Source organism: Callorhinus ursinus, unplaced genomic scaffold, assembly GCF_003265705.2.
Source record: "Callorhinus ursinus isolate GAN/ISIS: 27379988/994484 unplaced genomic scaffold, GSC_fseal_2.0 scaffold1, whole genome shotgun sequence".
In the NCBI taxonomy this organism is placed as follows: Eukaryota; Metazoa; Chordata; class Mammalia; order Carnivora; family Otariidae; genus Callorhinus; species Callorhinus ursinus.
The window spans coordinates 75,403,983-75,425,320 of record NW_027397063.1 but is presented as its reverse complement, the minus strand read 5'-3'; the positions used below and the strand labels follow the sequence as shown (position 1 = coordinate 75,425,320).

General features: G+C 37.9%; 2 long non-coding RNA genes across 7 annotated transcripts in view; one reads left to right on the top strand and one right to left on the bottom strand.

Annotated features, from left to right (window-relative positions):
• The window catches only part of LOC112822085 (uncharacterized), a 712,470-nt gene that overhangs the window by 567,701 nt on the left and 123,431 nt on the right, over window positions 1–21,338 (top strand). The gene's annotated exons all lie outside the window — the stretch shown is intronic.
• LOC112822077 (uncharacterized) overlaps window positions 1–21,338 on the bottom strand; it is a 116,589-nt gene that overhangs the window by 9,083 nt on the left and 86,168 nt on the right. The window contains exon 4 of the long non-coding RNA XR_003207613.2: window positions 20,294–20,419. This is a non-coding gene — a long non-coding RNA (uncharacterized lncRNA). The remainder of the gene's footprint in view (window positions 1–20,293; window positions 20,420–21,338) is intronic.

The window sequence follows — 21,338 nt, the reverse complement described above, 5'->3', positions numbered from 1 at the left end:
GATCACCTGCCATTTCTCTACTAAGGCAGCACTAACTAGCAGCCTACATCCGGGCTTTCAGATTTCCCTCTTTCCTGGTGTGCCAACACCTTAAACCCCTTCTACCTTCCTCCTTAAAAGCTACTCATTCTTCAAAGACCTCCTCTATAAAGACTGGTGACTCCAAATTCCATAGTTCTCCCTCTTGTATACTTACACTCTGGGAACATTTCTTGTATTTCTTAGCATTACCATAGTGTTCAGTTCTTAGTAGGCACCCAAGGAAAACTGTTATGATCAAGTATAAACTGTCAGGAAAAAAAACTGAAGTGAGTTCATTACAAAAATGATTTTTTCCAAGTGATTTGCTGCATATTATGATTTGGGAAAATCAACACAAGATTTGAGGTGAAAACAATGAAAAATTCAGAAAAATGATTTCCTTAAGGAAGTCAGAAATTGTTTTATTCTCAAAGTGCTGAATAATTTTGAGCAATAAATTTTTTGTAAAAGAAAGAAAAAATGGATTTTTTACCACTAAACATTATTTGTAGTAAAGTAGAAAATAAACAATGTTGTCTGCCTTGTTTTGTCAAAACACTGTGTATTGAGAGGAATAAAGTCTGACAGGTTTAGAGAAGAAAGTAAAATTGGAACTCGGCTCAGTCCAGTTCTGTGGGCTTGAGATCCAGAAAGGAATTTAGACTCACATCTGTAACAAGAGTTAAAAATATTTGTTTCTGTTGAAATATGGACCTCAATAAGACTGCCATAATATTATCACTTTCTTAACCGTATGATTAAACTTTTAACAGAAATAGGAATTATAAATATAGGAAGACACAGTTACATTTTTGCAGATGTATTGAAAGCTTAGAAAAGCCAGAAAAATTAAAATTCAATATACCTTGAATTTAGGAAATCAATAGCATACCTGGAAATTATGGAAAATAGGATTTTTAAAGGGGTCCTAGTTGCAAAAGAAAAAGTATATACTTTTAAATCTCTAAGTAGTTTTATGAAGACCTTCACAAGGAAAGTATGTGACTTATATGCAGAAAATTTTTAAATGTTGTTTAAAAATATGTTAAAAGACTCCAATAAATGTACAACTGTAGCATATTAATGATCAGGGAAACCAAACACTATAAAAACACTAATTTTGGCCAAATAATGTAATGTTATTAAAATAAATATCCTAAACAAATGGGAGGAGGGAAGTGGGTCCTAAAATGCACTGAAGGGGCACCTGAGTGGCCCAGTTGGTTGAGCATTTGACTCTTGGTTTCCACTCAGGTCATGATCTGGGGGTCATGGGATCGAGCCCTACATCGGGCTCCTCGCTCAGTAGAAGTCCGCTTGGGATTCTCCCTCCCCCTCTCCCTCTGCCCCTCTCCCCCACACCCCACTCTCTCTCTCTCTTTCTCCCAAATAAATTAAAATAAAATATAAAATGCGCCGAAGGACTAAACAAGCAAAATGCAAAGAAACATTTGAAAAAGAAATGTATTCTAGGTAAGGGAACCCTACCATTTTTATAAACATACTACAATAATAGAAAGGGAAGTGTTGGAATAATACATTAGGATAGAATGGCTCAAATATTATATATAAATGTATTATGTATATATATAAACTTATACATATCTATTTCTTAATTTCTCCTCCCTTTAGTTTCTATCATATATAACAATTTAATATATGCGAAATAATGTAGAACATAACTAGTTAATGAGGAAGGGAAGGATTATTCAGCAAATAGGAATAGAAAATGAACAAAGAATTTGAAAAATTGCCAGTTAAGATGATTACTTCATTCTACGTGCACAAATAAAATGTGTATGCTGGAGGCAAGCTAAAAGGAAAAAGCTACTTATAGAAACTGAAATTTTGCAATGGGACGATTCCAGATATTACTCATTTGTCCAAAGAGTGTCCATTAGATTTTAATTCCCCATGGTTTTTGCAATGTATGAATCTTTGTCTCCCCGTACAACAACTAGCACTGAGCTTTTCACACCATAAGTACTTTCTGATAGGAAGCTGATAGATTTATTTATTCACTCATTCAAATATCATTATTGACAAATATTTTGTCACATTTGCTTTTTAAAAGTGTACTTTTTTCCTTTACAAAGAGTATATTTTGATCTATCTTTTTATCTGTAACACACACAATTTTATATGTTTTGCCTCGACTCTACTTTCCTATAAAGATAAAAGAAATAACAGGTAAAAATTAAAAACAACCTGTGCCTTTAGCTTTTGTATCATGCCATGTTGTTCATGAACAGGATAGTTGGGTAAACCGGGCTTTAAGAGAATTTAAACCTGAAGAGGAGAGCCTTTCAATGACTTTCTTCATACCATAATTCAGAAACACTAGTTTGAGTTTCATTTTCTCAGTATAATGATTTTGGCCATGGATAATTTGTAACCAAGGTCTCCATATGGAATTGGTCTCATTTCAGAATGAAAGTAAGATTTATATGAGAACAGCAAGATGACAGTCAAAATAATCTTTCAAAAGTCAGGAGATAACCTTACCTAAAGAGAAAAATACTGTGCAGTGACCATGTGTTCTAGAATAAGGGTTTGCTCCTGATCTCACTTTTCTATCAAGGAAACTATAAAAATATGATAAAATAGAAGCTATTACTTGAGTGCAGGGAAAATTGGAGGTATTTTATTTAAATGTTGCTCTTTCCTCCAGTGTGCTGTTTGTTGTTGATTTTTTATATGGTATTATTTCATGGTATTTTGATGGAATTTTATACTTAAAATAAATCTTAATATAATTTCTATTATTGACCCAAAAGTTTAGAGGCAACATTATCAAATAGTAAGCAATATCTGAGTAAAATTTTATTATGTGACAAAGGTGTCTCTATCACTTCTGGCCGTGTTAGTCAGTGATGCTAAAAGTGCATCCCCAGTGCTTGATAGTTTGTGTTTATTTCTTCATGTCAGTTTCCTGTCCTGTTAGACAACTTAAGCCCTATGTAACTCTGATTTGTTTCCATTTGGGTAAAGACTGCATTCCTTTCTTCCTCCTTCTGGATGACTGCACCAATTCCCTTCCAGTTTCATCAGTTTATCACTGCTTAGTAAAATTGAATCTAATATAATTCCATATGGATGTTCTCATATTATTTTGAATTTCCAGAAGCATTTATGGAAAAAACTGGTAATATGTATTACTGGCCTTGTAGAGGGCACTTACTTTCACAGAGTCTGTTTTGCAGAACATGTTAGGACCTGTGGCACTGTATTTAAAGCTGGTGAAATTTGGACAGATAGTATGGATAGATGGGTGGCTGGCTGCTGGTCGGGGAAGTGGGCCTCTATGTCTGTACTTATGTCAATACTGTACCTACTAGTGGAAAAACCCAAAATATATTTTACATATCAATCAGATGAAAAGTGATTTGGAAGAAAATAATTTTCATGCCCATTTATAACAGATGGGCTCAGTGTCAGAATAAGCCATTTGATAACTGTTAAAACTAATAGATGCTTAGAGACAATTAACTACTTTATCCTCAAACCAGTTTAGGGGTATTATATATTTGTGACAGCTGTTAGTACCAGAAGATAATAATATGAGAAAACAATGGCTAAATAGTGATATAATAACTTCCTTCTTCATAATTTAAGATATTCACTAGCCACACTGTGAATCCACTGCTCCCTAGATCAGCTATCACAGGGCCTCAAACAGAGTAGACACACAAATGAGGGCTTCATTTAAAATAACTACCACTTATAAATACTTATCATGGTCTAGATAATTTTCATTCATTATTTTTATCCTCACATCCAACCTGGAAGGTGGGTGAACTTCCCATTTACAGAAACTTTCCATATACAGAAACCATGGCTCAGAGGGTTGATGTTTTGCCCAAGGTCACGGGGGTAGTATGTAGCAAAAACAACATTTGAATCCAGGTCTGTTCCACCATACAGTCAACTAATGGCAGGTAACACTAATCCTCGCAACCACCTTGTAAGGTATGTTCTATTATCATCCCTAATTTATAGATCAGGAAACTGAGGCATGAAGAGATTGTCACATGTGCACAGTCACACACTTGGCTTGGACTTGGGGAAACTTAACCGGGGGGGAGATTGGACCAGATCTCATGTCCTCAGATCTGGGTTCATGGAAACCACTGCAGAAAAGGAAAAGGAAACCATCTCATATACAAACTTGTCCAAGGCAAACCAGGACAGATGCCTCACTGAAAGACAGACCTTAGTCTCTAGATTTGAGGGGCCCGAGACTGGCAAAAATGCTCCCTGCCCTTTGGCTTCTTAAGAGTGGACAGACTCTCCCATGTAGCCCTGAAGACCACAATCCACAATGATGTACACCTAACACTTGAGTCTAGTGCCCTGTTAAAGCATGTGGAGACAAGAATCCCCCCAAAATTATCTCTGTTTCTCCTTCTCCTTCTCACAACCAGGCTTCTGACATCAAAGTTTATTGTTAAAATCATCCTTAATAGAAATATTACTGTATATATTTTCACTAGAGAGAAGAATGTCAGGGAAATTTGTCATGATATGTGTTTACTGTAAGTTTGACATGCATTATTGTTAGATCATTCGGCTCTCCTTCCATAATTTTTCTATGCGATTTATTTATGTGCATATTTAAATGGTATGCCACTTAATTGAAATTATAGTGTGTTCAAGCCAGATTTGACACTGACTGGCAGTTGCTGTTAAGGAATACTTGGAAACTATGAGTGGGTCATTTTCCAAATAATGCAGATATAACCATATTATCCAGCAGAATATTTCAGGAAATCAAATAGTAGATACTGCCAATACAAGTACCTCATTCATCCCAGGCAGGGTTATGTTTTATTCACCTTTCTAGCCCACAACGCTAGAGCCACATATGACATAACAGATAGTGGTACCACTAGCTCTTTCTCACATAAGGACTCTGCCTACAAATCCAAAGGTCTTGGAAGTAACTTTTCAAAAATTATTCTGCCCTTGGAATAATTCCTTAAAAATTTAAGTATCTGTACTGTGCACAAAAACAATCACAGTATTTGATTTGGTTTTCTATAGTTCTCATCCAGATATTTATTATTAGAAAAGTACAGCCTATGGCAAAGAAAACAAATCCAGACTATTACAGAGGGAAGATTCTCGACAGGGCAACAGCCCGAGCAAGTTCGAGGAACCAACAAAAGCACTGAATAGCTTCAGATTTTATTTTTTCATTTAGAAATGCTAAAATTATATAAAGGGCAACAGATGCTTTATCCTCCTTTCCCTCTCCCTGGTGTCTCATACTCTACTTAGTGACTCTAGATCTTGGGCACATCACTTAACCATTCTGGGCCTCCATTTCCTCATCTGTGAAATAGGATAATAATAATATCCTTCTCTTTGAGTTGTTGGATGGATTAAATGAGGTAAAATCATTAAAATGTGCACATCAGATATTTGGCATGTGCTAAGTGCTTCTTTTTAGCTAACATATTATTATATTGTTCCATTATTATTACTCCATGATTGTTATACATCATACCTTATCTTGCAGTAGCTTTTAAAAAATAAACTCACAAAGTACTTGAGGTATCTCTCTGAATATAAAAATATTACAAACATAATAAAATGAGAATTTGTATAAACCCAAAGGTCACCTCAGTGACCATGCTCATAAAAATCATAAAATGGAGGCACTACTAAGTGTCTTTTATTTTTCTGCAAACTAGATTACAGGACATCCTAATGTGTTCTGCAAAGAAACTTTGACCCTCCATCAGATGTATCCATGGTGCAAAGTGCTTTGCCATAAGAAATATCTGGGCACCTTGATCTTGATCTCTTTAAAACTGTATTTTCCCTTATAGCTTTTGTTTGCTAATTAGAAATCAAGTAACTAGGTAAATAGTCAGTATAGTGGAACTGTTTGGGGGTGCAAAAGGGGAAAGGAACTAACATTTGTTAAATACCTTCTAAGTGCCAGAGAGTTTGCTATGTGCTTTATGTGTGGCCATTATTTCACTTAATCCCTATAACTGTCCCCTGAGATCGATATTATCCTCATTTTACAAATCAGGACACTGTTTTTCAGAGACTTCTTTATTTGATACAATTAGCTAAGAAGTGGTAGATCAGAGTCTAGAATCTAGGTCTACCTATGACTTAAGGCTGTTCTCAGTATACCAAACAATACTTCGTTTATTTTGAACAACTCATTTTGACTGGCTACACTGTAATAGTACCTGCTAACATATTTCCTAAAATTATCTAAGAATCTCCTTTAGAATATGACTTCATGACCCTATGAGAAATGCTAATGAAATTTTCTCACTGCTGACTCTAATGAAAAGGATATTTCTGTTTAATTTTTGGGAATCCTGGCAACATTTCTACAGAGAAAGTATTCCTAGGGAGCAGCTGTAGAAAAATCTCCATAAAAATTTCATTTGATATTCTCATATTTTACATTAGTGCAAGTGTTTTGCAAACCCCAGGGATGTGAAATGCACTATAAGAAATGTAGTGAGCTGTCAGTCAGTGCCCTGCAGGAGGATTTATGAATTGGAATCCTACAAATGTTGTTCGTTTCTTTTCAGCTCAAACCGCACAAATTATTTGAACCAAATTGGGGGGTTGTGGAAAGCTAATATAGAGATCTGCACCCCCATGAACGCTGAATAAATACTTACGGCCTGAATGGCAGACTATTTATTGCAAAAGTCTAAAACTTTTTGTTTTGAGATACTGGTTTTATGTGACTCCTGCAGTTTTTTGAACCATGACTCCATTTGTCATCATCATCCTTCTTTAATGAAAGCCAGACCCTACTCCTTGAACTGCTCTTCTCCAGATAGCCAGGAGAGAGGCTGCATGAGAGGAGCCAGGTGCTTTATTCTGCTATGGTTTACCTTCCAAGTCGTAGAAGACAGGTTCGTCTCAGGAGGTGGAAAGAGCTGCCCTGATTGGGGGAGGGGCACGGTTTCCCAGGAAAAGTTTAAGCTTTGAAAGGGCCTGAGTTTTAGTTGCAGCTCTCCTGCTTTCTAATTGCGTGACTTGGACAAGACTCCTCAAAGACTCCACTTTCTTGTCTCTAATGGGGGGGAAATAATATCGCGAGGATTCATCAGGATGGTATTTCTAAAACACTTGGTACATGGTAAGCAAAGTGCCTGCTAAATACTAGCTATCGTTTTCATTACTGACAAGGCAGTAACAGGAAATAGCATTATGTCCTGAATACGTACTATTAGGTATCTAAGGGATTTTTTTTTTTTACATCATTAGTTGCCACATAAACAAAGACTGTTTTTTTCTTTAACTTTACATGTCATAGACCAACCCAGTAGTGTTCCCTCTTCACTTAGTGGCTGCACATATGGTTTGAATGGAAACGAACATCCTCTTCTGTATTTCTTCTTCAGTACCCTTATTGTCCAGGAGTCTGTATAGTACTTTGGCTCAGATTTTCTCATAATTGCTTAAATGCTGTTGTCTAAATATAAGGTTGTAAAATCATCATCTACTTCCAGATAGGAAAAGTAATACACAATGTAAATATATGGTCAAAAGAATCTATCTTCACCATTTTACTCTATATGTTTAGGGATCCAGTTGAACCTAAGTAGGGTTATTATTATTCTCCAAAAACTGTACTACCTGGAATTAATATTGAAGCTATCCATTTTCAAAGACCAGGCAAAATGGAGTACTCTTGACAGCTCTTCTTGGACCATGCTACTTCCTTTTTTTTTGGTATAGTGGCAGGTGTTTTAAAACTCATCTGGAGCAGTGAAATGTGTTTCTTTAGAGTTGTAGAGAACATTTCATCCATAGAGGCAGAATGAGCTTTTCTATTTATTTTTGTTTTAGAGAAAAAGTGTGTGTGTGTGTGTGTGTGTGTGTGTGTGTATATGTGGGGGGGGGGGGGGGGGGGAAGAGGTGTTTATCAGACCAGTTAAAATTTAGGTTTTGTTGTCATGTATTAATGCACCAAATAATGTAACAGAAGTGAGTAAATTAAATTTTCCGTAGACTCAATGAGGTAACAAGCACAGAAAAAAAAAAGAAGTAGCACCAACATTTCAAATATGAAGATTCAAAATTTCTGTCAGTCATCCCAATAGTTTCTTTTGGAGAGCTCCATACTTCTATATATTTGGCTCTAACTAGATCACTGTTTTCCAAAGTGATAAATGAGATATTGGTGATGTATACGTGAAAATTTACTTTAATAATTATCTATTTATTTTAGCATGCTTTCAGAAATTTAATTAGAATATTAAATTATGATGTACAGTTTCCTTTTTTAAATAAAACTGCTTACATAAAAAGAGGCAGCTGAAAGTAAAGTATTAAGAAAATAATATTATAGGAGCTCATAAAGACATGTCAAAAATTATAGAGATGGTATTCACATGACTGAAGTTCAAGAAATACGAATCTAAGTGACTGATTAAAAATGTGTTGCCGTATGTTAACATTGATAGAGAAGTTATCTTGGGTGGTTTCACAATATTTTGAGTGGTAAATACCTGATGGCTTAAAGAAACCGGATTGTGTCATTCTGCAAACAGAGAGTCTTGCCTGATGACATTAACAGAGGAATATGTAGACACTTTTCTCTCTATTGCTCCTTACTCTAAAATAAATCCCAGATGGAGCAAAGATCTAATGGAAAAAAGTAATTTTGTTTTACAGTATTAGAGTAGGGATGGTTTTTTAAAGCATGGCATAAATTTCAGAAGACTCCAACAAAGACACCGATTTTACCATTAAATTTTTTTAAATTTCTGCATAGCAAGTAAGTAAATAATAAATAAATAGAATCAAAACACAAAATAGAAAAGTTATTTGCAGCACATATGATGGACAAAAGCTAATTTCCATTATGTATTAAAAGTCCCTCAACACACTAAAAAAAAAATAACTAAAGGATAATAGAGAAACAAAGGTCGTGAATTCACGTTGTAGACTGGGAAACACAAATGGCTTTTAAAACATAAAAATGTGCTTAAACTCTTTCATAACAAAAGAAACACAAATTAAAGCGAAACATCCTTTTTTAACCTGCTTGGCAAAAAGAAAAATGTTTGATAAATATATTGATCAACCAACGGAGCCACCCAGGCGCCCTGTTTGATAAATATATTGACAAATGCATTGTGTGTCAATGTACCCAATATCAAGAGTAGACAATGTGGAATAGGATTTGCAGAAGGGAGGAGGAAAGGAAAGGAAATTATTTATTGCTGTTTATAAAATTTTAGCGTTTTCCGGGGGTGCCTCGGTAGCTCAGTTAAGTATTCAACTCTTGGTTTGGGCTCAGGTCATGATCTCAGGGTCCTGGGATCCAGCCCCACATCAGGCTCTGTGCTCAGCGGGGTGTATGTGGGAGATTCTCTTTCCCTTTCCACCTTGTCTGCCCCTCCCCCACCTCAGATAAATGAATCTTAGAAAAAAATTTTTAGTTTTTCCCAATCCAAAAATGAGATGTGAGGCTGTTTGGTGTTTTTGTTGGTTTCTTGAACTTGTCTGTCTGTTGCTCTAATCAGCTATCTGATGATGGAATATTATACAACCACAAAAAAGAATGAAATCTCGGGGCGCCTGGGTGTGGCTCAGTCATTAAGCGTCTGCCTTCCACTCAGGTCATGGTCCCGGGGTTCCCTGCTCCGTGGGAGGCCTGCTTCTCCCTGTCACGCTCCCCCTGCTTGTGCTCCCTCTCTCACTGTGTCTCTCTCTGTCAAATAAATAAATAAAATCTTTAAAAAAAAAAAGAATGAAATCTTGCCATTTGCAACAGCATGGATGGACCTAGAAGGTATTATGATAAATGAAATAAATCAGACTGGGAAAGGCAAATACTGTATGATTTCACTCATGTGGAATATAAAAAATAAACAAAAAGCTGAATCAAACTTATAAATACAGAGAATAAACTAATGGTTGGCCGGGGGGGGGGGGGGGGGGGGGGGAGTGGGGGATGGGCAAAATAAATGAAGAGGAGTGGGAGATACAGACTTCCAGTATGGAATGAAGAAGTCATGGGAATAAAAGGCACAGCACAGGGAATATAGTCAATGATACTGTAATAGTGTCATATGGTGACAGAATGGCTACACATGTCCTGAGCCTGTGTTATACACCTGAAACAAATGTTACATTGTATATCAACTATACTCAAAAATTTTAGTAAAATAAAAAAATAGAGATATCTGGATGAAACATACAGAAAACAATCAAATACTAGAGTATTTTATGTACATATACAAATACCTAGATTTTTTAAAAGGAATTTAGAGGATTGAGTAGTTTTTTTAAGATGTTTCCAGGACCCTTGGATTTGTAGGCAGAAACTTTTTATAAGAAGTTATGGAAGCTGATGGTTTATACAAGTCTGCCTTAAATGCTCAATTCCAGGGCTCCGTGCCAGTGCAAGCATGTCCAGAGCAAGTGATCAAGGGAGAGAATGGTAGGAAATGAATTCTGCGATACAGCCAGAGGTGAGCTCTTTAGACTCTGCAGAGTAGGTAAAAGAATTTGTACTTAATTCTATGTGTGATATGCAGTTACTGGAGGCTTATATTTTTGAGCATGTCATTTTTGACATGACCTAATACACATTTTTAAATTAGAGAAGATGATTATAACCACTTCCTAACTATCTATGGTGTCTCTTATTTTTTATATAAGAAAGGGCATTTTATTTTTGTAGAACTTACTGTTTTAATTTTCAGACTGTAGAAGTAATTTTATGCTTTTCTCACTGTAGAAAATTTAGAAAACACAGAAAAATACTTAAAAAGAAAATAAATAAAATCTGTAAATCTAACCCAGAGGTGAGCAAATTATGGCCAGCCAACCACCTGTGTTTTGTAAATCAAGTTTTATCGGAACACAGCCACACCCATGTGTTTACTGTTAACCTCTGGTTGCTCTCCACACTACAAGAGCAGAGTTGAGTAGTTGTAACGGAAACTAAATGGCCTGCAAAGCTTAATATGGTTACTATTTAGCCTTTTACAGAACAAGTTTGCTGACCCTGTTCTAACCTTCTGAAATAATGTTAACTGATAAGCACATTTTCAAAGGTATGTTCTGGAAATATTTTTAAGGAGTCAAGATCATACTATAAATACAGTTATATATTTTGCTGAGTTCATTTGCTCACATGTAATTATCATTCATCATGATAGATGGCCATTTTTAAAAAAGATTTTATTCGTTTAAGAGAGACAGAGAGAGAAGCAGGGGGAGGGGCAGGGAGAGAGGGAGAAGCAGACTCACTGCTGAGGAAGGGAGTCCGATGTGGGGCTCCATCCCAAGACCCTGAGACTATGACCTGAGCTGAAGGCGGGCACTTAACTGACTGAACCACCCAAGCACCCCAAGATAGCCATTTTTAATACTTGCATACATTTCATCTTAAAATATACCATCATCTACTTAAATAATTCCTTATTTCTTCTCCTACTTTCTGACATTTAGGTTTTCAAAATTTCTTATTTATAAATAATGCCATAGTGAATATGTTTATTTATAATTGTTTGCATTTTTATCATTTCCTTAAGCTAGACTCCTTAAGGTGAAATTATGAAATCAAAGAGTATCACCATTTTTAAGACTCCTGATAAATATACTGAGGTTTTAAATAATTGTTCCCCCAAACTCTGGGCCTCTGCAAGGTTGTATAACATCATTTGGGTAAACTACAACAGTGGAGATTGCTTTGTAATATCTTGGGGAAGTTACTAATTTTTTATATTTTATTTTATTTTTTTTAAGATTTTATTTATTTATTTGAGAGAGAGAATGAGAGATAGAAAGCACGAGAGGGAAGAGGGTCAGAGGGAGAGGCAGACTCCCTGCTGAGCAGGGAGCCCGATGAGGGACTCGATCCCAGGACTCCAGGATCATGACCTGAGCCGAAGGCAGTCGCTTAACCAACTGAGCCACCCAGGCGCCCAATTTTTTTATATTTTAAATGTGAGTGAGGATAATTATAAAAATAGCTAAACTTAATTTTGGATAGAGTATTGTTCTAAGTGTTATACATATATTAACTCATTTAATCCTTGCAACAATCCTTTGGAATAGGTTCTGTTATCCCTATTTTAGAAGTAGAGCGAAGACTAACACCTAGGCGGTGAGGTGTCACCCCAGATTTCTGGCATTTAATCAACTTGTTAAACTGCTTGAGTGTTCCTGTATCTTGTTCCTTTTTCTTTTTGTGTTCACTCCTATCCATAGTCTCCCACTACCAAAGATTATATCCTGTGTTAAGTTTTCAGGAAATATGTTTTGACTCTAAAGGTCCGTGACTTCAAAAAAGTTGGGAACCCATTTATTTCAAAGACTACATCCCGTTGGCAGTAGAGTGATTAATTCCCATTAGATTCTTCTCCTACCACCCTGTAGGGCTTTCTCAGTATTTCTTTCTTCATTTTCTCATATCTCAGTACGTTGTCTGATTGATATTTATCACCAAAGTTTAAAGTTTACATATCGTGCTATTACTGAAAAAATAGTTTGGTTTATTCCTTGTTATTACTACTACTATGAACACAGAGGCGGGCAAAAGCAGCCTCTAGCAGCTCAAGGAAAATTTTATCTCCTATTTTTAAAAAAGATAAATGCAGACACAACTTTGGTTTGATGTTATAATTACTTCTTTCGGGTTTCTGGCTATTTTTAAAACAAATTTACACCATTTTGTAGCTTGTATGGAACCTCAAGGATAATGTTGAAGAGATTCTCCAATTATTTTTCCAATGGGTAAGCCCCACCTCTTAATTGTTTTAATTAGCAAACCTATGAAAATTAATTAAAATTGGCATCATACTTCCAAAATTGCATACCACTTACTACTGAACATAAAATCTTAATCAAAACATTGAAAACGGTTGAATCCAACTTGCTTTAATTGTCTAATACACTTGCTTGAGGGGGGAAATAATAAAAACAGTAAGGTGAGTAAAAAGAAAATGACTTTTCAGGGAGTCTACAGGACCTTTCAAATGAATGCTTCAAAAAATAATGATGATGATGATGTCACAAGTGGTTTTTTTTTTCCATTCTACCAAGATACAGTTGTTTTTGTTTGTTTGTTTGTTTGACAGAGAGAGTGAGAGAGAGAGAGCCCTAGTGGGGAGAAGAGGCAGAGGGAGAGGGAGAAGCAGACTCCCCACTGAGCGGAGAGCCCAATATGAGGCTCCATCCCAGGACCCTGGGATCATGACTTGAGCTGAAGGCAGATGCTTAACCGACTGAGCCACCCAGGCGCCCCGATAGAGGGTTTGTTTTTAGTGGAGGTGTTCACCCTGATGAGGGGAAAGCCATTCAGTTACATCAGGTCCCTGGCAGCTGTGTATAGAGATGAAACCCAAGTGCAGCCTAGGGAAGGAGCCTCAGCTAGGGTACAAGCAGAGTAAGGAAGGGGAAAGAAAGAGAAGCAGATGGCCTGGCAGACATTTGGAGAGTGCTCCTACCTACTAAGTACCAAGCATTGGGTTAGTTGCTTTCTCAGAGACTACCTTATTTTTTTCCCAAAAATAGCCAGGCTGAAATTTGTTATTATTAACTTCATTTTATAGATGATGAAATCAGATTAAAAGGGATTAAGTAACCTGCCTAAAAGCCATTCTGAGAGGCAGGACCTGCTCTCTTCTCCGTCTGCTCGCTCTCCCTTGGTGGAACATGTGCCGTAATATGATCTGGATCCTGTCTCCTCTTCAAGGTCGAATCCAAATTCATCCCTGCTATCGCCACTTCAAGGAGAGAGGCGGTTGTCTGAGCTGGCTCCTGAACGGGAGTAGGTAAGGAATAACAACAAAACAACAGCAACAACCATAACTAATTGAAATTCAGAGTTTATGACATGCCAAGCTGTGTTTTGGATCCATTAGCTCATTTCCACCAAAAAACTGAAAGAGGCAGCTACTACTATTATTCTCTCTTCTCTCCAAGAGGAAACTCATCAAGCGTTTAATCTTGGAGTTATAAAGTTAGTAAGTGGCAGAGTTGTCATTCGAACCTAGGTCCAATCTGAGAACTCAGACTTTTAATCACTTTTCTTGGAAAACACACATGCACAACCTCAGCGTGGTCACACAGGTTAAGCAAGTACAAATATAGAGCTTCTTAAAGTAAAAGAAAGACTAGAAGATGGGATGCCTGGGTGGCTCAGTCGGTTAAGCGTCTGCCTTCGGCTCAGGTCATGATCCTGGGGTCCTGGGATCGAGTCCCGCATCGGGCTCCTTGCTCAGCAGGGAGCCTGCTTCTCCCTCTGCTTGTGCTCTCTCTCTCTCTCTGTCTCTGACAAATGAATAAATAAAAAATCTTTAAAAAAAAAAAAGAAAGACTAGAAGATGGGGTGAGGGAGGGGAGATTTTGAAAAAGGTATCAAGACTGATAAGCCATTATAGAGCCAAATATTTAACTTTTTAAAGATTCCTGTTTATTTTGTTTTGTAAACATTAAGTCTTGTTTCTGTCATTGTAAACATTTCTGAATTGGGCTTTTTCAGCTTATGAGAAATCAACAGAAAGATATGAAAACTGGCACAATTATTGTACAGTGGAAAAGATTTAGCTAAATGTGGATTATCGTTCATTTGGAATAGTTGTATCAATACCCAGTTAGGTGAGGGCCAGAAAATTTCAGTTATAAAAAAGTGAAGTACGGGGAGCCTGGGTGGCTCAGTTGTCAAGCATCTGACTCTTGGTTTTGGCTCAAATCATTATCTCATGGATTCTGAGATTGAGAGCCCTATGTGGGGCTCCACTCAGCAGGGAGTCTGCTTGAAGATTCTCTCCCTCTACCCCTCCCCTCCACATGCTCTCTCTGTGCTCATGCATGCTCTCTCTCAAATAAATAAATCTTTTTTTTAAAGTGAATTATGAAACCCAGACTACATTATCCAGTACACCTAGTAGACAGCTAATAAATGTTTTTAAAAATGCATGAAAAGTAATGCTGGACATAAAGTGTTTTACTTAAAGACTATGTCTTACTAATAAACTAAAACTGTTTTGAAAAGAAAACAGCATTTTCGTAAGGACTAATGCTTGTCTATGAAAATTAGATGATTCCTCAAACATATTTTCAGTAATGTCTTTTGTAAAAAAAGTCACCATGCCTGCTATTTTTCCAGCTATTGCTTTTATGCGTACAGTACAAATACATCTTTCCGCAGTCTTCCCACCCGATTTGATGTGTCAAAGCTGATCTCAGCACTTTCTCCTGTTGTGAATGTGTTATGTGTTTTATTTATAATACACCTCTCCTGTTGTATGCAAAGACATAGAAAATGGGGGAATTGGCAATATTTATCCTTTGGCCCATTTGTTTTGGAAAGTTTTCTTGAAGTAAGCCTTCACACTATTTTTCAAGCGTAATGGATGCATATTTTTTTAGTTTTTCTCTGGATGTATTGTAAGACAATGGTATCAACAGTATTTCTCTAACAGTCTATTCGTACACTTTTCTCCACTGGCTTGTGCATCTCTATCATGTATGATGCAGGAATAGACTTTAGTTGATGATATAAATACATTTTCTTTATCATATTTATAATTTGATTTTGGAGTCCTTGAAACCTCTGTAGGGAACCCTGGGTTTCAGAACACGGTATGAAAACCATATAAGCTATAGGAAGTAGATTGTCCTTGAAGGTGAGAGACATAGGCAGATCTGCATTTAAAATTACATTTCTGGCTATGAAGTGGAGGATGGGTTAAAGAGTGGACATATTAGAACCCAAGAGATCTGCTAGGAGGTTGTGAGAGACAATGGAGGTTTAAACTTCAGAGTATGAATTAGAAAAGATGCAATATTTGAGAAGTAAAATTAATAAAAATTAGATGATTATGAGTTATCAGAATTGATGAATAAGAAGAGATCATCAATAGCTTCTCTCTTTGGAGACTATGATAAGTAATGGTGAAGCCAGTGAAGATAGCATGCTGAAGACAGAGGAACATGTTTGTGTTGGTGCACAGTGAAGCAGATAAAGAATTTGATTTTAAACATAGCGAAGCTAAGGTACTGAATGTCCAGTGAACAGTTAAATACAGACCTAGAACTCAAGAGAAAGGGCTGGTTGTGAATTTGATACCCAGATTAGTAAGGCCATGGGAGTGATGGCCAAGGAGAAAGTGGAAATTGAAGAGAGAAGAGGGCTACGGGCAAATTCTGGGCCCATGACGTGTTATAGAGCACATAGAAGAAGAGCCAGGGATGACGTCAGGAAAACTAAGTGAAGCCGGAAAGAGTTAACGTTACAGAGGTGTACAAGATAGAAGCTTGGAAGTAAGAAGAGGCAGCAGTGCGAGGCCATAGAGAAATGCATTGTTTTCTCATTCCAGGTTCTCCTCTTCTAAATCCCTGTTCACCTTGATCTGCTGTCATTCCTTATCCAAAAAAAGAAAAAAAAAATTCAGCCTTAGTCAATGATTTTACTCCTACTTCACAAGGAAGCTTGATGCTATCAGGCATGACCTATTTCAGACTCCGTTAACTTCCCCCTCACAAACCATTCTCCCACATGAATCCTTCCATCTTTCCTTTTCCCACTCCTCAGGCAGCCCTTTTCCTTCTTTCTACTCCTGACTTTGTTCTCAGGCTAGCTCCTCTTCCTCACTTCTTGAACAAATATGGTCTTCTGAGGGCTTCTTCCTTCAGTTCTTAAAATATGTCTACTTCTCCTGCCCTCACGCTGGCTTCCTGGTGCCTGCAGCTCCCAGTCACTGGCCTCCTTCCTTCTTTCCCGCCCCCAGTCTTGAATGATATTGTTTATACCCCCTCCATCTCATACCTCTCCTCCCATTCTCCCGTCTTCATCTCTGCAGTCTTCCTTTTCCTCTACCCCAATGCTAAACTCCTCCACCCAAGGTTGCCAGTGATTTTCTAATAGCCAACTCCTTCGTCCTTTTCTGTGATCAACTCAATCAGCCTCAGGCCTCATTTGAAATTGCTGATTCATCAGCCTATCTTCATGTTTCTATACCACTGCTCTGTCCAGGCCCTCTGCCTGTCTCTTTGCCAGTTGTGTCTCTGCTTTGCCAGTGTTTCTTCCTCCTCCTGACTCACACAGTGGCTATTTCCTGAGTCGCTGCCCTTGCGGTTATGTTCTCACTGTACATGCTCCCCACTTTCAGACCATTTATCTACTCTGCCAGTTTAACCTGCCATCTCTATTATAATGTCTCTCAAGTCTGTATCTTCCTGTCCTGTCAGGATGATTATCTCTGTGCTCCCAGCCCTTTCAAGCCATCTGTGAATTGAAACAACCCCTCATTCACAAGCGGCCACTACTGGCCCTGGGAGCCACACAGAGCTATGAGGCCACTGCCCTGGAGTCATTACGCTAAGGTCTGAAGATCTCCAACAGCTTAGAAGAGATATTCTCAAGCTTTAACATATACCAGCATTCACCTGGAGAGCTTGTTAAAACACTGGTTTCTTTTCTTAAGGTTTTATTTTCATTCCAGTTAATTAACATACACTGTTATGTTAGTTTTGGGTGTATAACATAGTGATTCAACACTTCCATACATCACTGGTGCTCATCACGACAAGTGCACGCCTTAATCCCCACCATCAATTCAACCCATCCCCCCCCACCCCCCTTCTGGTAACCATCAGTTTGTTCTCTATAATTAAGAATCTGTTTCTTGGGGCGCCTGGGTGGCTCAGTCATTAAGTGTCTGCCTTCGGCTCAGGTCATGATCCCAGGATCCAGGGATCGAGCCCCGCATTGGGTTCCCTGCTCAGCGGGAAGCCTGCTTCTCCCTCTCCACTCCCCCTGCTTGTGTTCCCTCTCTCGCTGGGTCTCTCTCTGTCAAATAAATAAAATCTTTAAAAAAAGAAAAGAATTTGTTTCTTGATTTGTCTATCTCTCTCTCTCTCTTTTTTCCCCTTTGCTTGTGTGTTTTGTTTCTTAAATTCCACACATGAGTGAAATCATATGGTATTTGTCTTTCTCTAACTGCCTTGTTTCGCTTAGCACTATACTCTCTAGCTCCATCCATGTCATTACAAATGGCAAGATTTCATTCTTTTTTATGGATGAATAATATTCCAGGGTGTGTGTGTGTGTACACACCACATCTTTACCCATTCATCAATTTATGGACACTTGGGCTGCTTCCATGTCTTGGCCATTGTAAATAATGCTGCTATAAACATAGGTAAGCGTGTATCCTTGTAGATTCTTGGGGTAAATACCCAGTAGTGCGATTTCTGGATCATAGGGTAGTTCCATTTTTCACTTTTTGAGGAACCTCCATACTGTTTTCCACAATGGCTGCACCAGTTTGCATTCCCACCAACAGTGCATGAGTGTTCTATTTCTCCACATCCTCGCCAGCACCTGTTGTTTCTTGTGTTGTTGATTTTAGCCATTCTGACAGCAAAACACCAGTTTCTTGACTCCACCTCCAGAGTTTTCTGATTTGGCAAGTCTGGGGTGGGATCAAGAATTTGTATTTCTAATAAGTTTCCAAGTGATGCCAATGAGGCTGGTTCAGAGCAATACTTTGAGAACCACTGGCTTAGAACAATGGTTCTTAAACTTAGCGGCACATCAGAATCACTAAGATAGCTTTTTTTATTTAATTACTGCTACTTGGGAGGCACTACATATCTATTAAATCAGAATATCTGATGGTGGGCTTCCCAGTTAATTGCAACATGAAATCATGGTTAAGATCTAACCGCATGGGACGCCTGGGTGGCTCAGTCGGTTAGGCGTCTGCCTTCGACTCTGGTCATGGTCCCAGAGTCCTGGGATCAAGCCTTGTGTGGGGTTCCCTCCTCAGCAAGGTGTCTGCTTCTCTCTCTCTCTCCCTCACTCTCTCAAGTAAATAAATAAAATCTTAAAAACTAAAAAAGATCTACCTGCGTAGAAGTAGAGAGAAAGAAACCTCCGCCCTTCCCCCACAAAAAGCAGCAGCTTTGAGTAGGGTTTTTTAACTTCCAACCCAATGGTTCCCTCCAAAGTATATATTCCACAAAGTAGTATGCAATAAGGCTGTATGTAACTGGGAAGGATATGAGGGCCCATGACTGTCTCTCCCAAATTAAAAATCACTAAAGAAATTGATTCTCAGATAGGGCTGGCCTGTCTACTCAGTCTCCTACCTCACACATATACCACCATCACATGTTTCAAAATCTCTTTGTTTATACATTGAGGCTTCCATGGAAAGTGTCTGTTTCACTTTCGTAGCTTCAAGGCCTTGAAATAGTAATCCTTACCTATTCACTTAGGTTAATGAGCAATTTTTTCAAAGTGCTTATATGAAAGAAGAATCTAACATCTATCCATTATTCACATCTTAACAAGAATCGCTTCAACTAGGTTGATTTTATACTCCCACATGTCCTAAAGTAATAGCTATTTTGAATAGGCTGGGAGAGGAGTATAAAGAACTTTGAATGTCTATGTAAAGGGTCTACAGAGAAATTGTTAAAAATTAGGACACAGGGGGGTGGGGGCACCTGGGTGGCTCAGTCGTTTGGGTGCTCGACTCTTGATTTCGGCTCGGGTCATGATCTCCAAGTCAGGGGATTGAGCCCCTCCTCGGGCTCTGCGTTCAGTGAGATTCTTGAGATTCTCTCTCTCTCCCTCTTCCTTGGCCCCTCCCCCACTCACGCGCATAGGAGCTTTCTCTCTCTCTCTTAAAAAAAAAAAAAAGGACACTGGGAACCTGAAAAGATTGGGGAAGGCATCTGGGTCAGTAGAGGGTGTATGAAGAAAGAGAAGTCAGAATACACAGAGAATAATTTTTAACAATGATATTCCAGACTGGTTGTGTGATAAAGAAATATATAGAAAACTTTCTTCCTTTTTTCTTTTCTTCCCGCATATTTATCATATACAGACTCCTCAGGGTGACTAACTGAGGAAAAATACCATTTGCACCATCAGTTAGTTCTGAACAATGTAAACGATAGAGCCAGAGAGGGCTGGATTTCAGTCGCATCTCTGCCGTTCCTGACCAGGCAGCCTCGGGAGATTCAGGCAACCTCTCCAAACCCAAGTTTTCTATCTGTAAAATGGCCAAAGTACTTACTTCATAAGGTAATCCTGAGAACTAAATTTACGTAAAGTACTTATTATATTGCTTCAACCAGCAAATGTTCAATAAATGGCTGTGTTACCACAACTTGGCCAGTTTATGGAACAAATAGGAACAATTAGAGGATTGGTCTAGAGGTGCACCTATGTTTCTATGAGAAATTTTCATGTTCCAAACAAGTGGCTTTGATATGGTCTTTATTACACAAACATTTAAATACTTACTTTAGGGGCTCCTGGGTGGCTGAGTCGGCTCAGGTCATGATCTCAGGGTCCTGGGACGGAGCCCGTGTCGGTCTCCCTGCTCAGCGGGGAGTCTGCTTCTTCCTCTCCCTCGTGCTCTCTCTCTCTCTCAAATAAATAAATAAAATCTTTAATTATAAATCAATAAATAGTTACTTTAAAAATTCAATTTACTTTTTAAAGGAACTGCTGATCTTTTCAACTGCCATTCCTATTTACTTAGCTATTCAGCTACCATCTTTTTCTCACAACTAATATAAACTTCACCCTGAACTGAGAGCTCCTTAGGAGCAAGGACTGTCTTTATTGGTAATCATTTATTGAACATTCATATGCCAAGTGCTAGACGTAAAAATATACATATTATATGGTTCCTTTCCTCACGGGTCTTAAGTTCTACCTGGGGAAAATGATATGCAAATACAATCTAAGATAATGCATATTATAATAAAGATGTGTGCCAAGAATTGTGGAGTACAGTGGGAGAAGAAATTCATTTTATCTGAATTGATAAGAAAATCTTAGTAAAGGGGGTGACATTCAAACTGGGCCAAATGTGCGTCAAAGACAATAATAAATGAAAAAGACATTAGGGAATAGTAAAATAGATATGAGCTACTACGGCAGGGAAAGATTCCTACAATGGCCTAGGGTTTATTTGGACCTTGAATACAGAAGATGGGGATAAAATATGGACCAGCTTGGTATGTATCTAGGCGTGTATGTAATAATAGCATATACTATTAATAAAAGATGAGTTAGCTGATGAGAAATAAGGGAAATAAGTTTGGAGAGGTGCTGCCTTGGAACTAGATTTTGCAAAGGTGTGGGAACTAAGCAAGGACGTTCCCTAGACTTGGAAGTTCCAAGGACTTAATGCAATAAAGACATATAGGTTCTAAAATGAGGCACTACGTGGAACATGGTAAAAAGGAAGTTGGAGAAAGGTTATTCCAGCGGTGATGCTGTGGGTAAAGATAGCAGATTAGATCATCTTCAAAGCAATTTCATTAATGCAGGTGTCTAG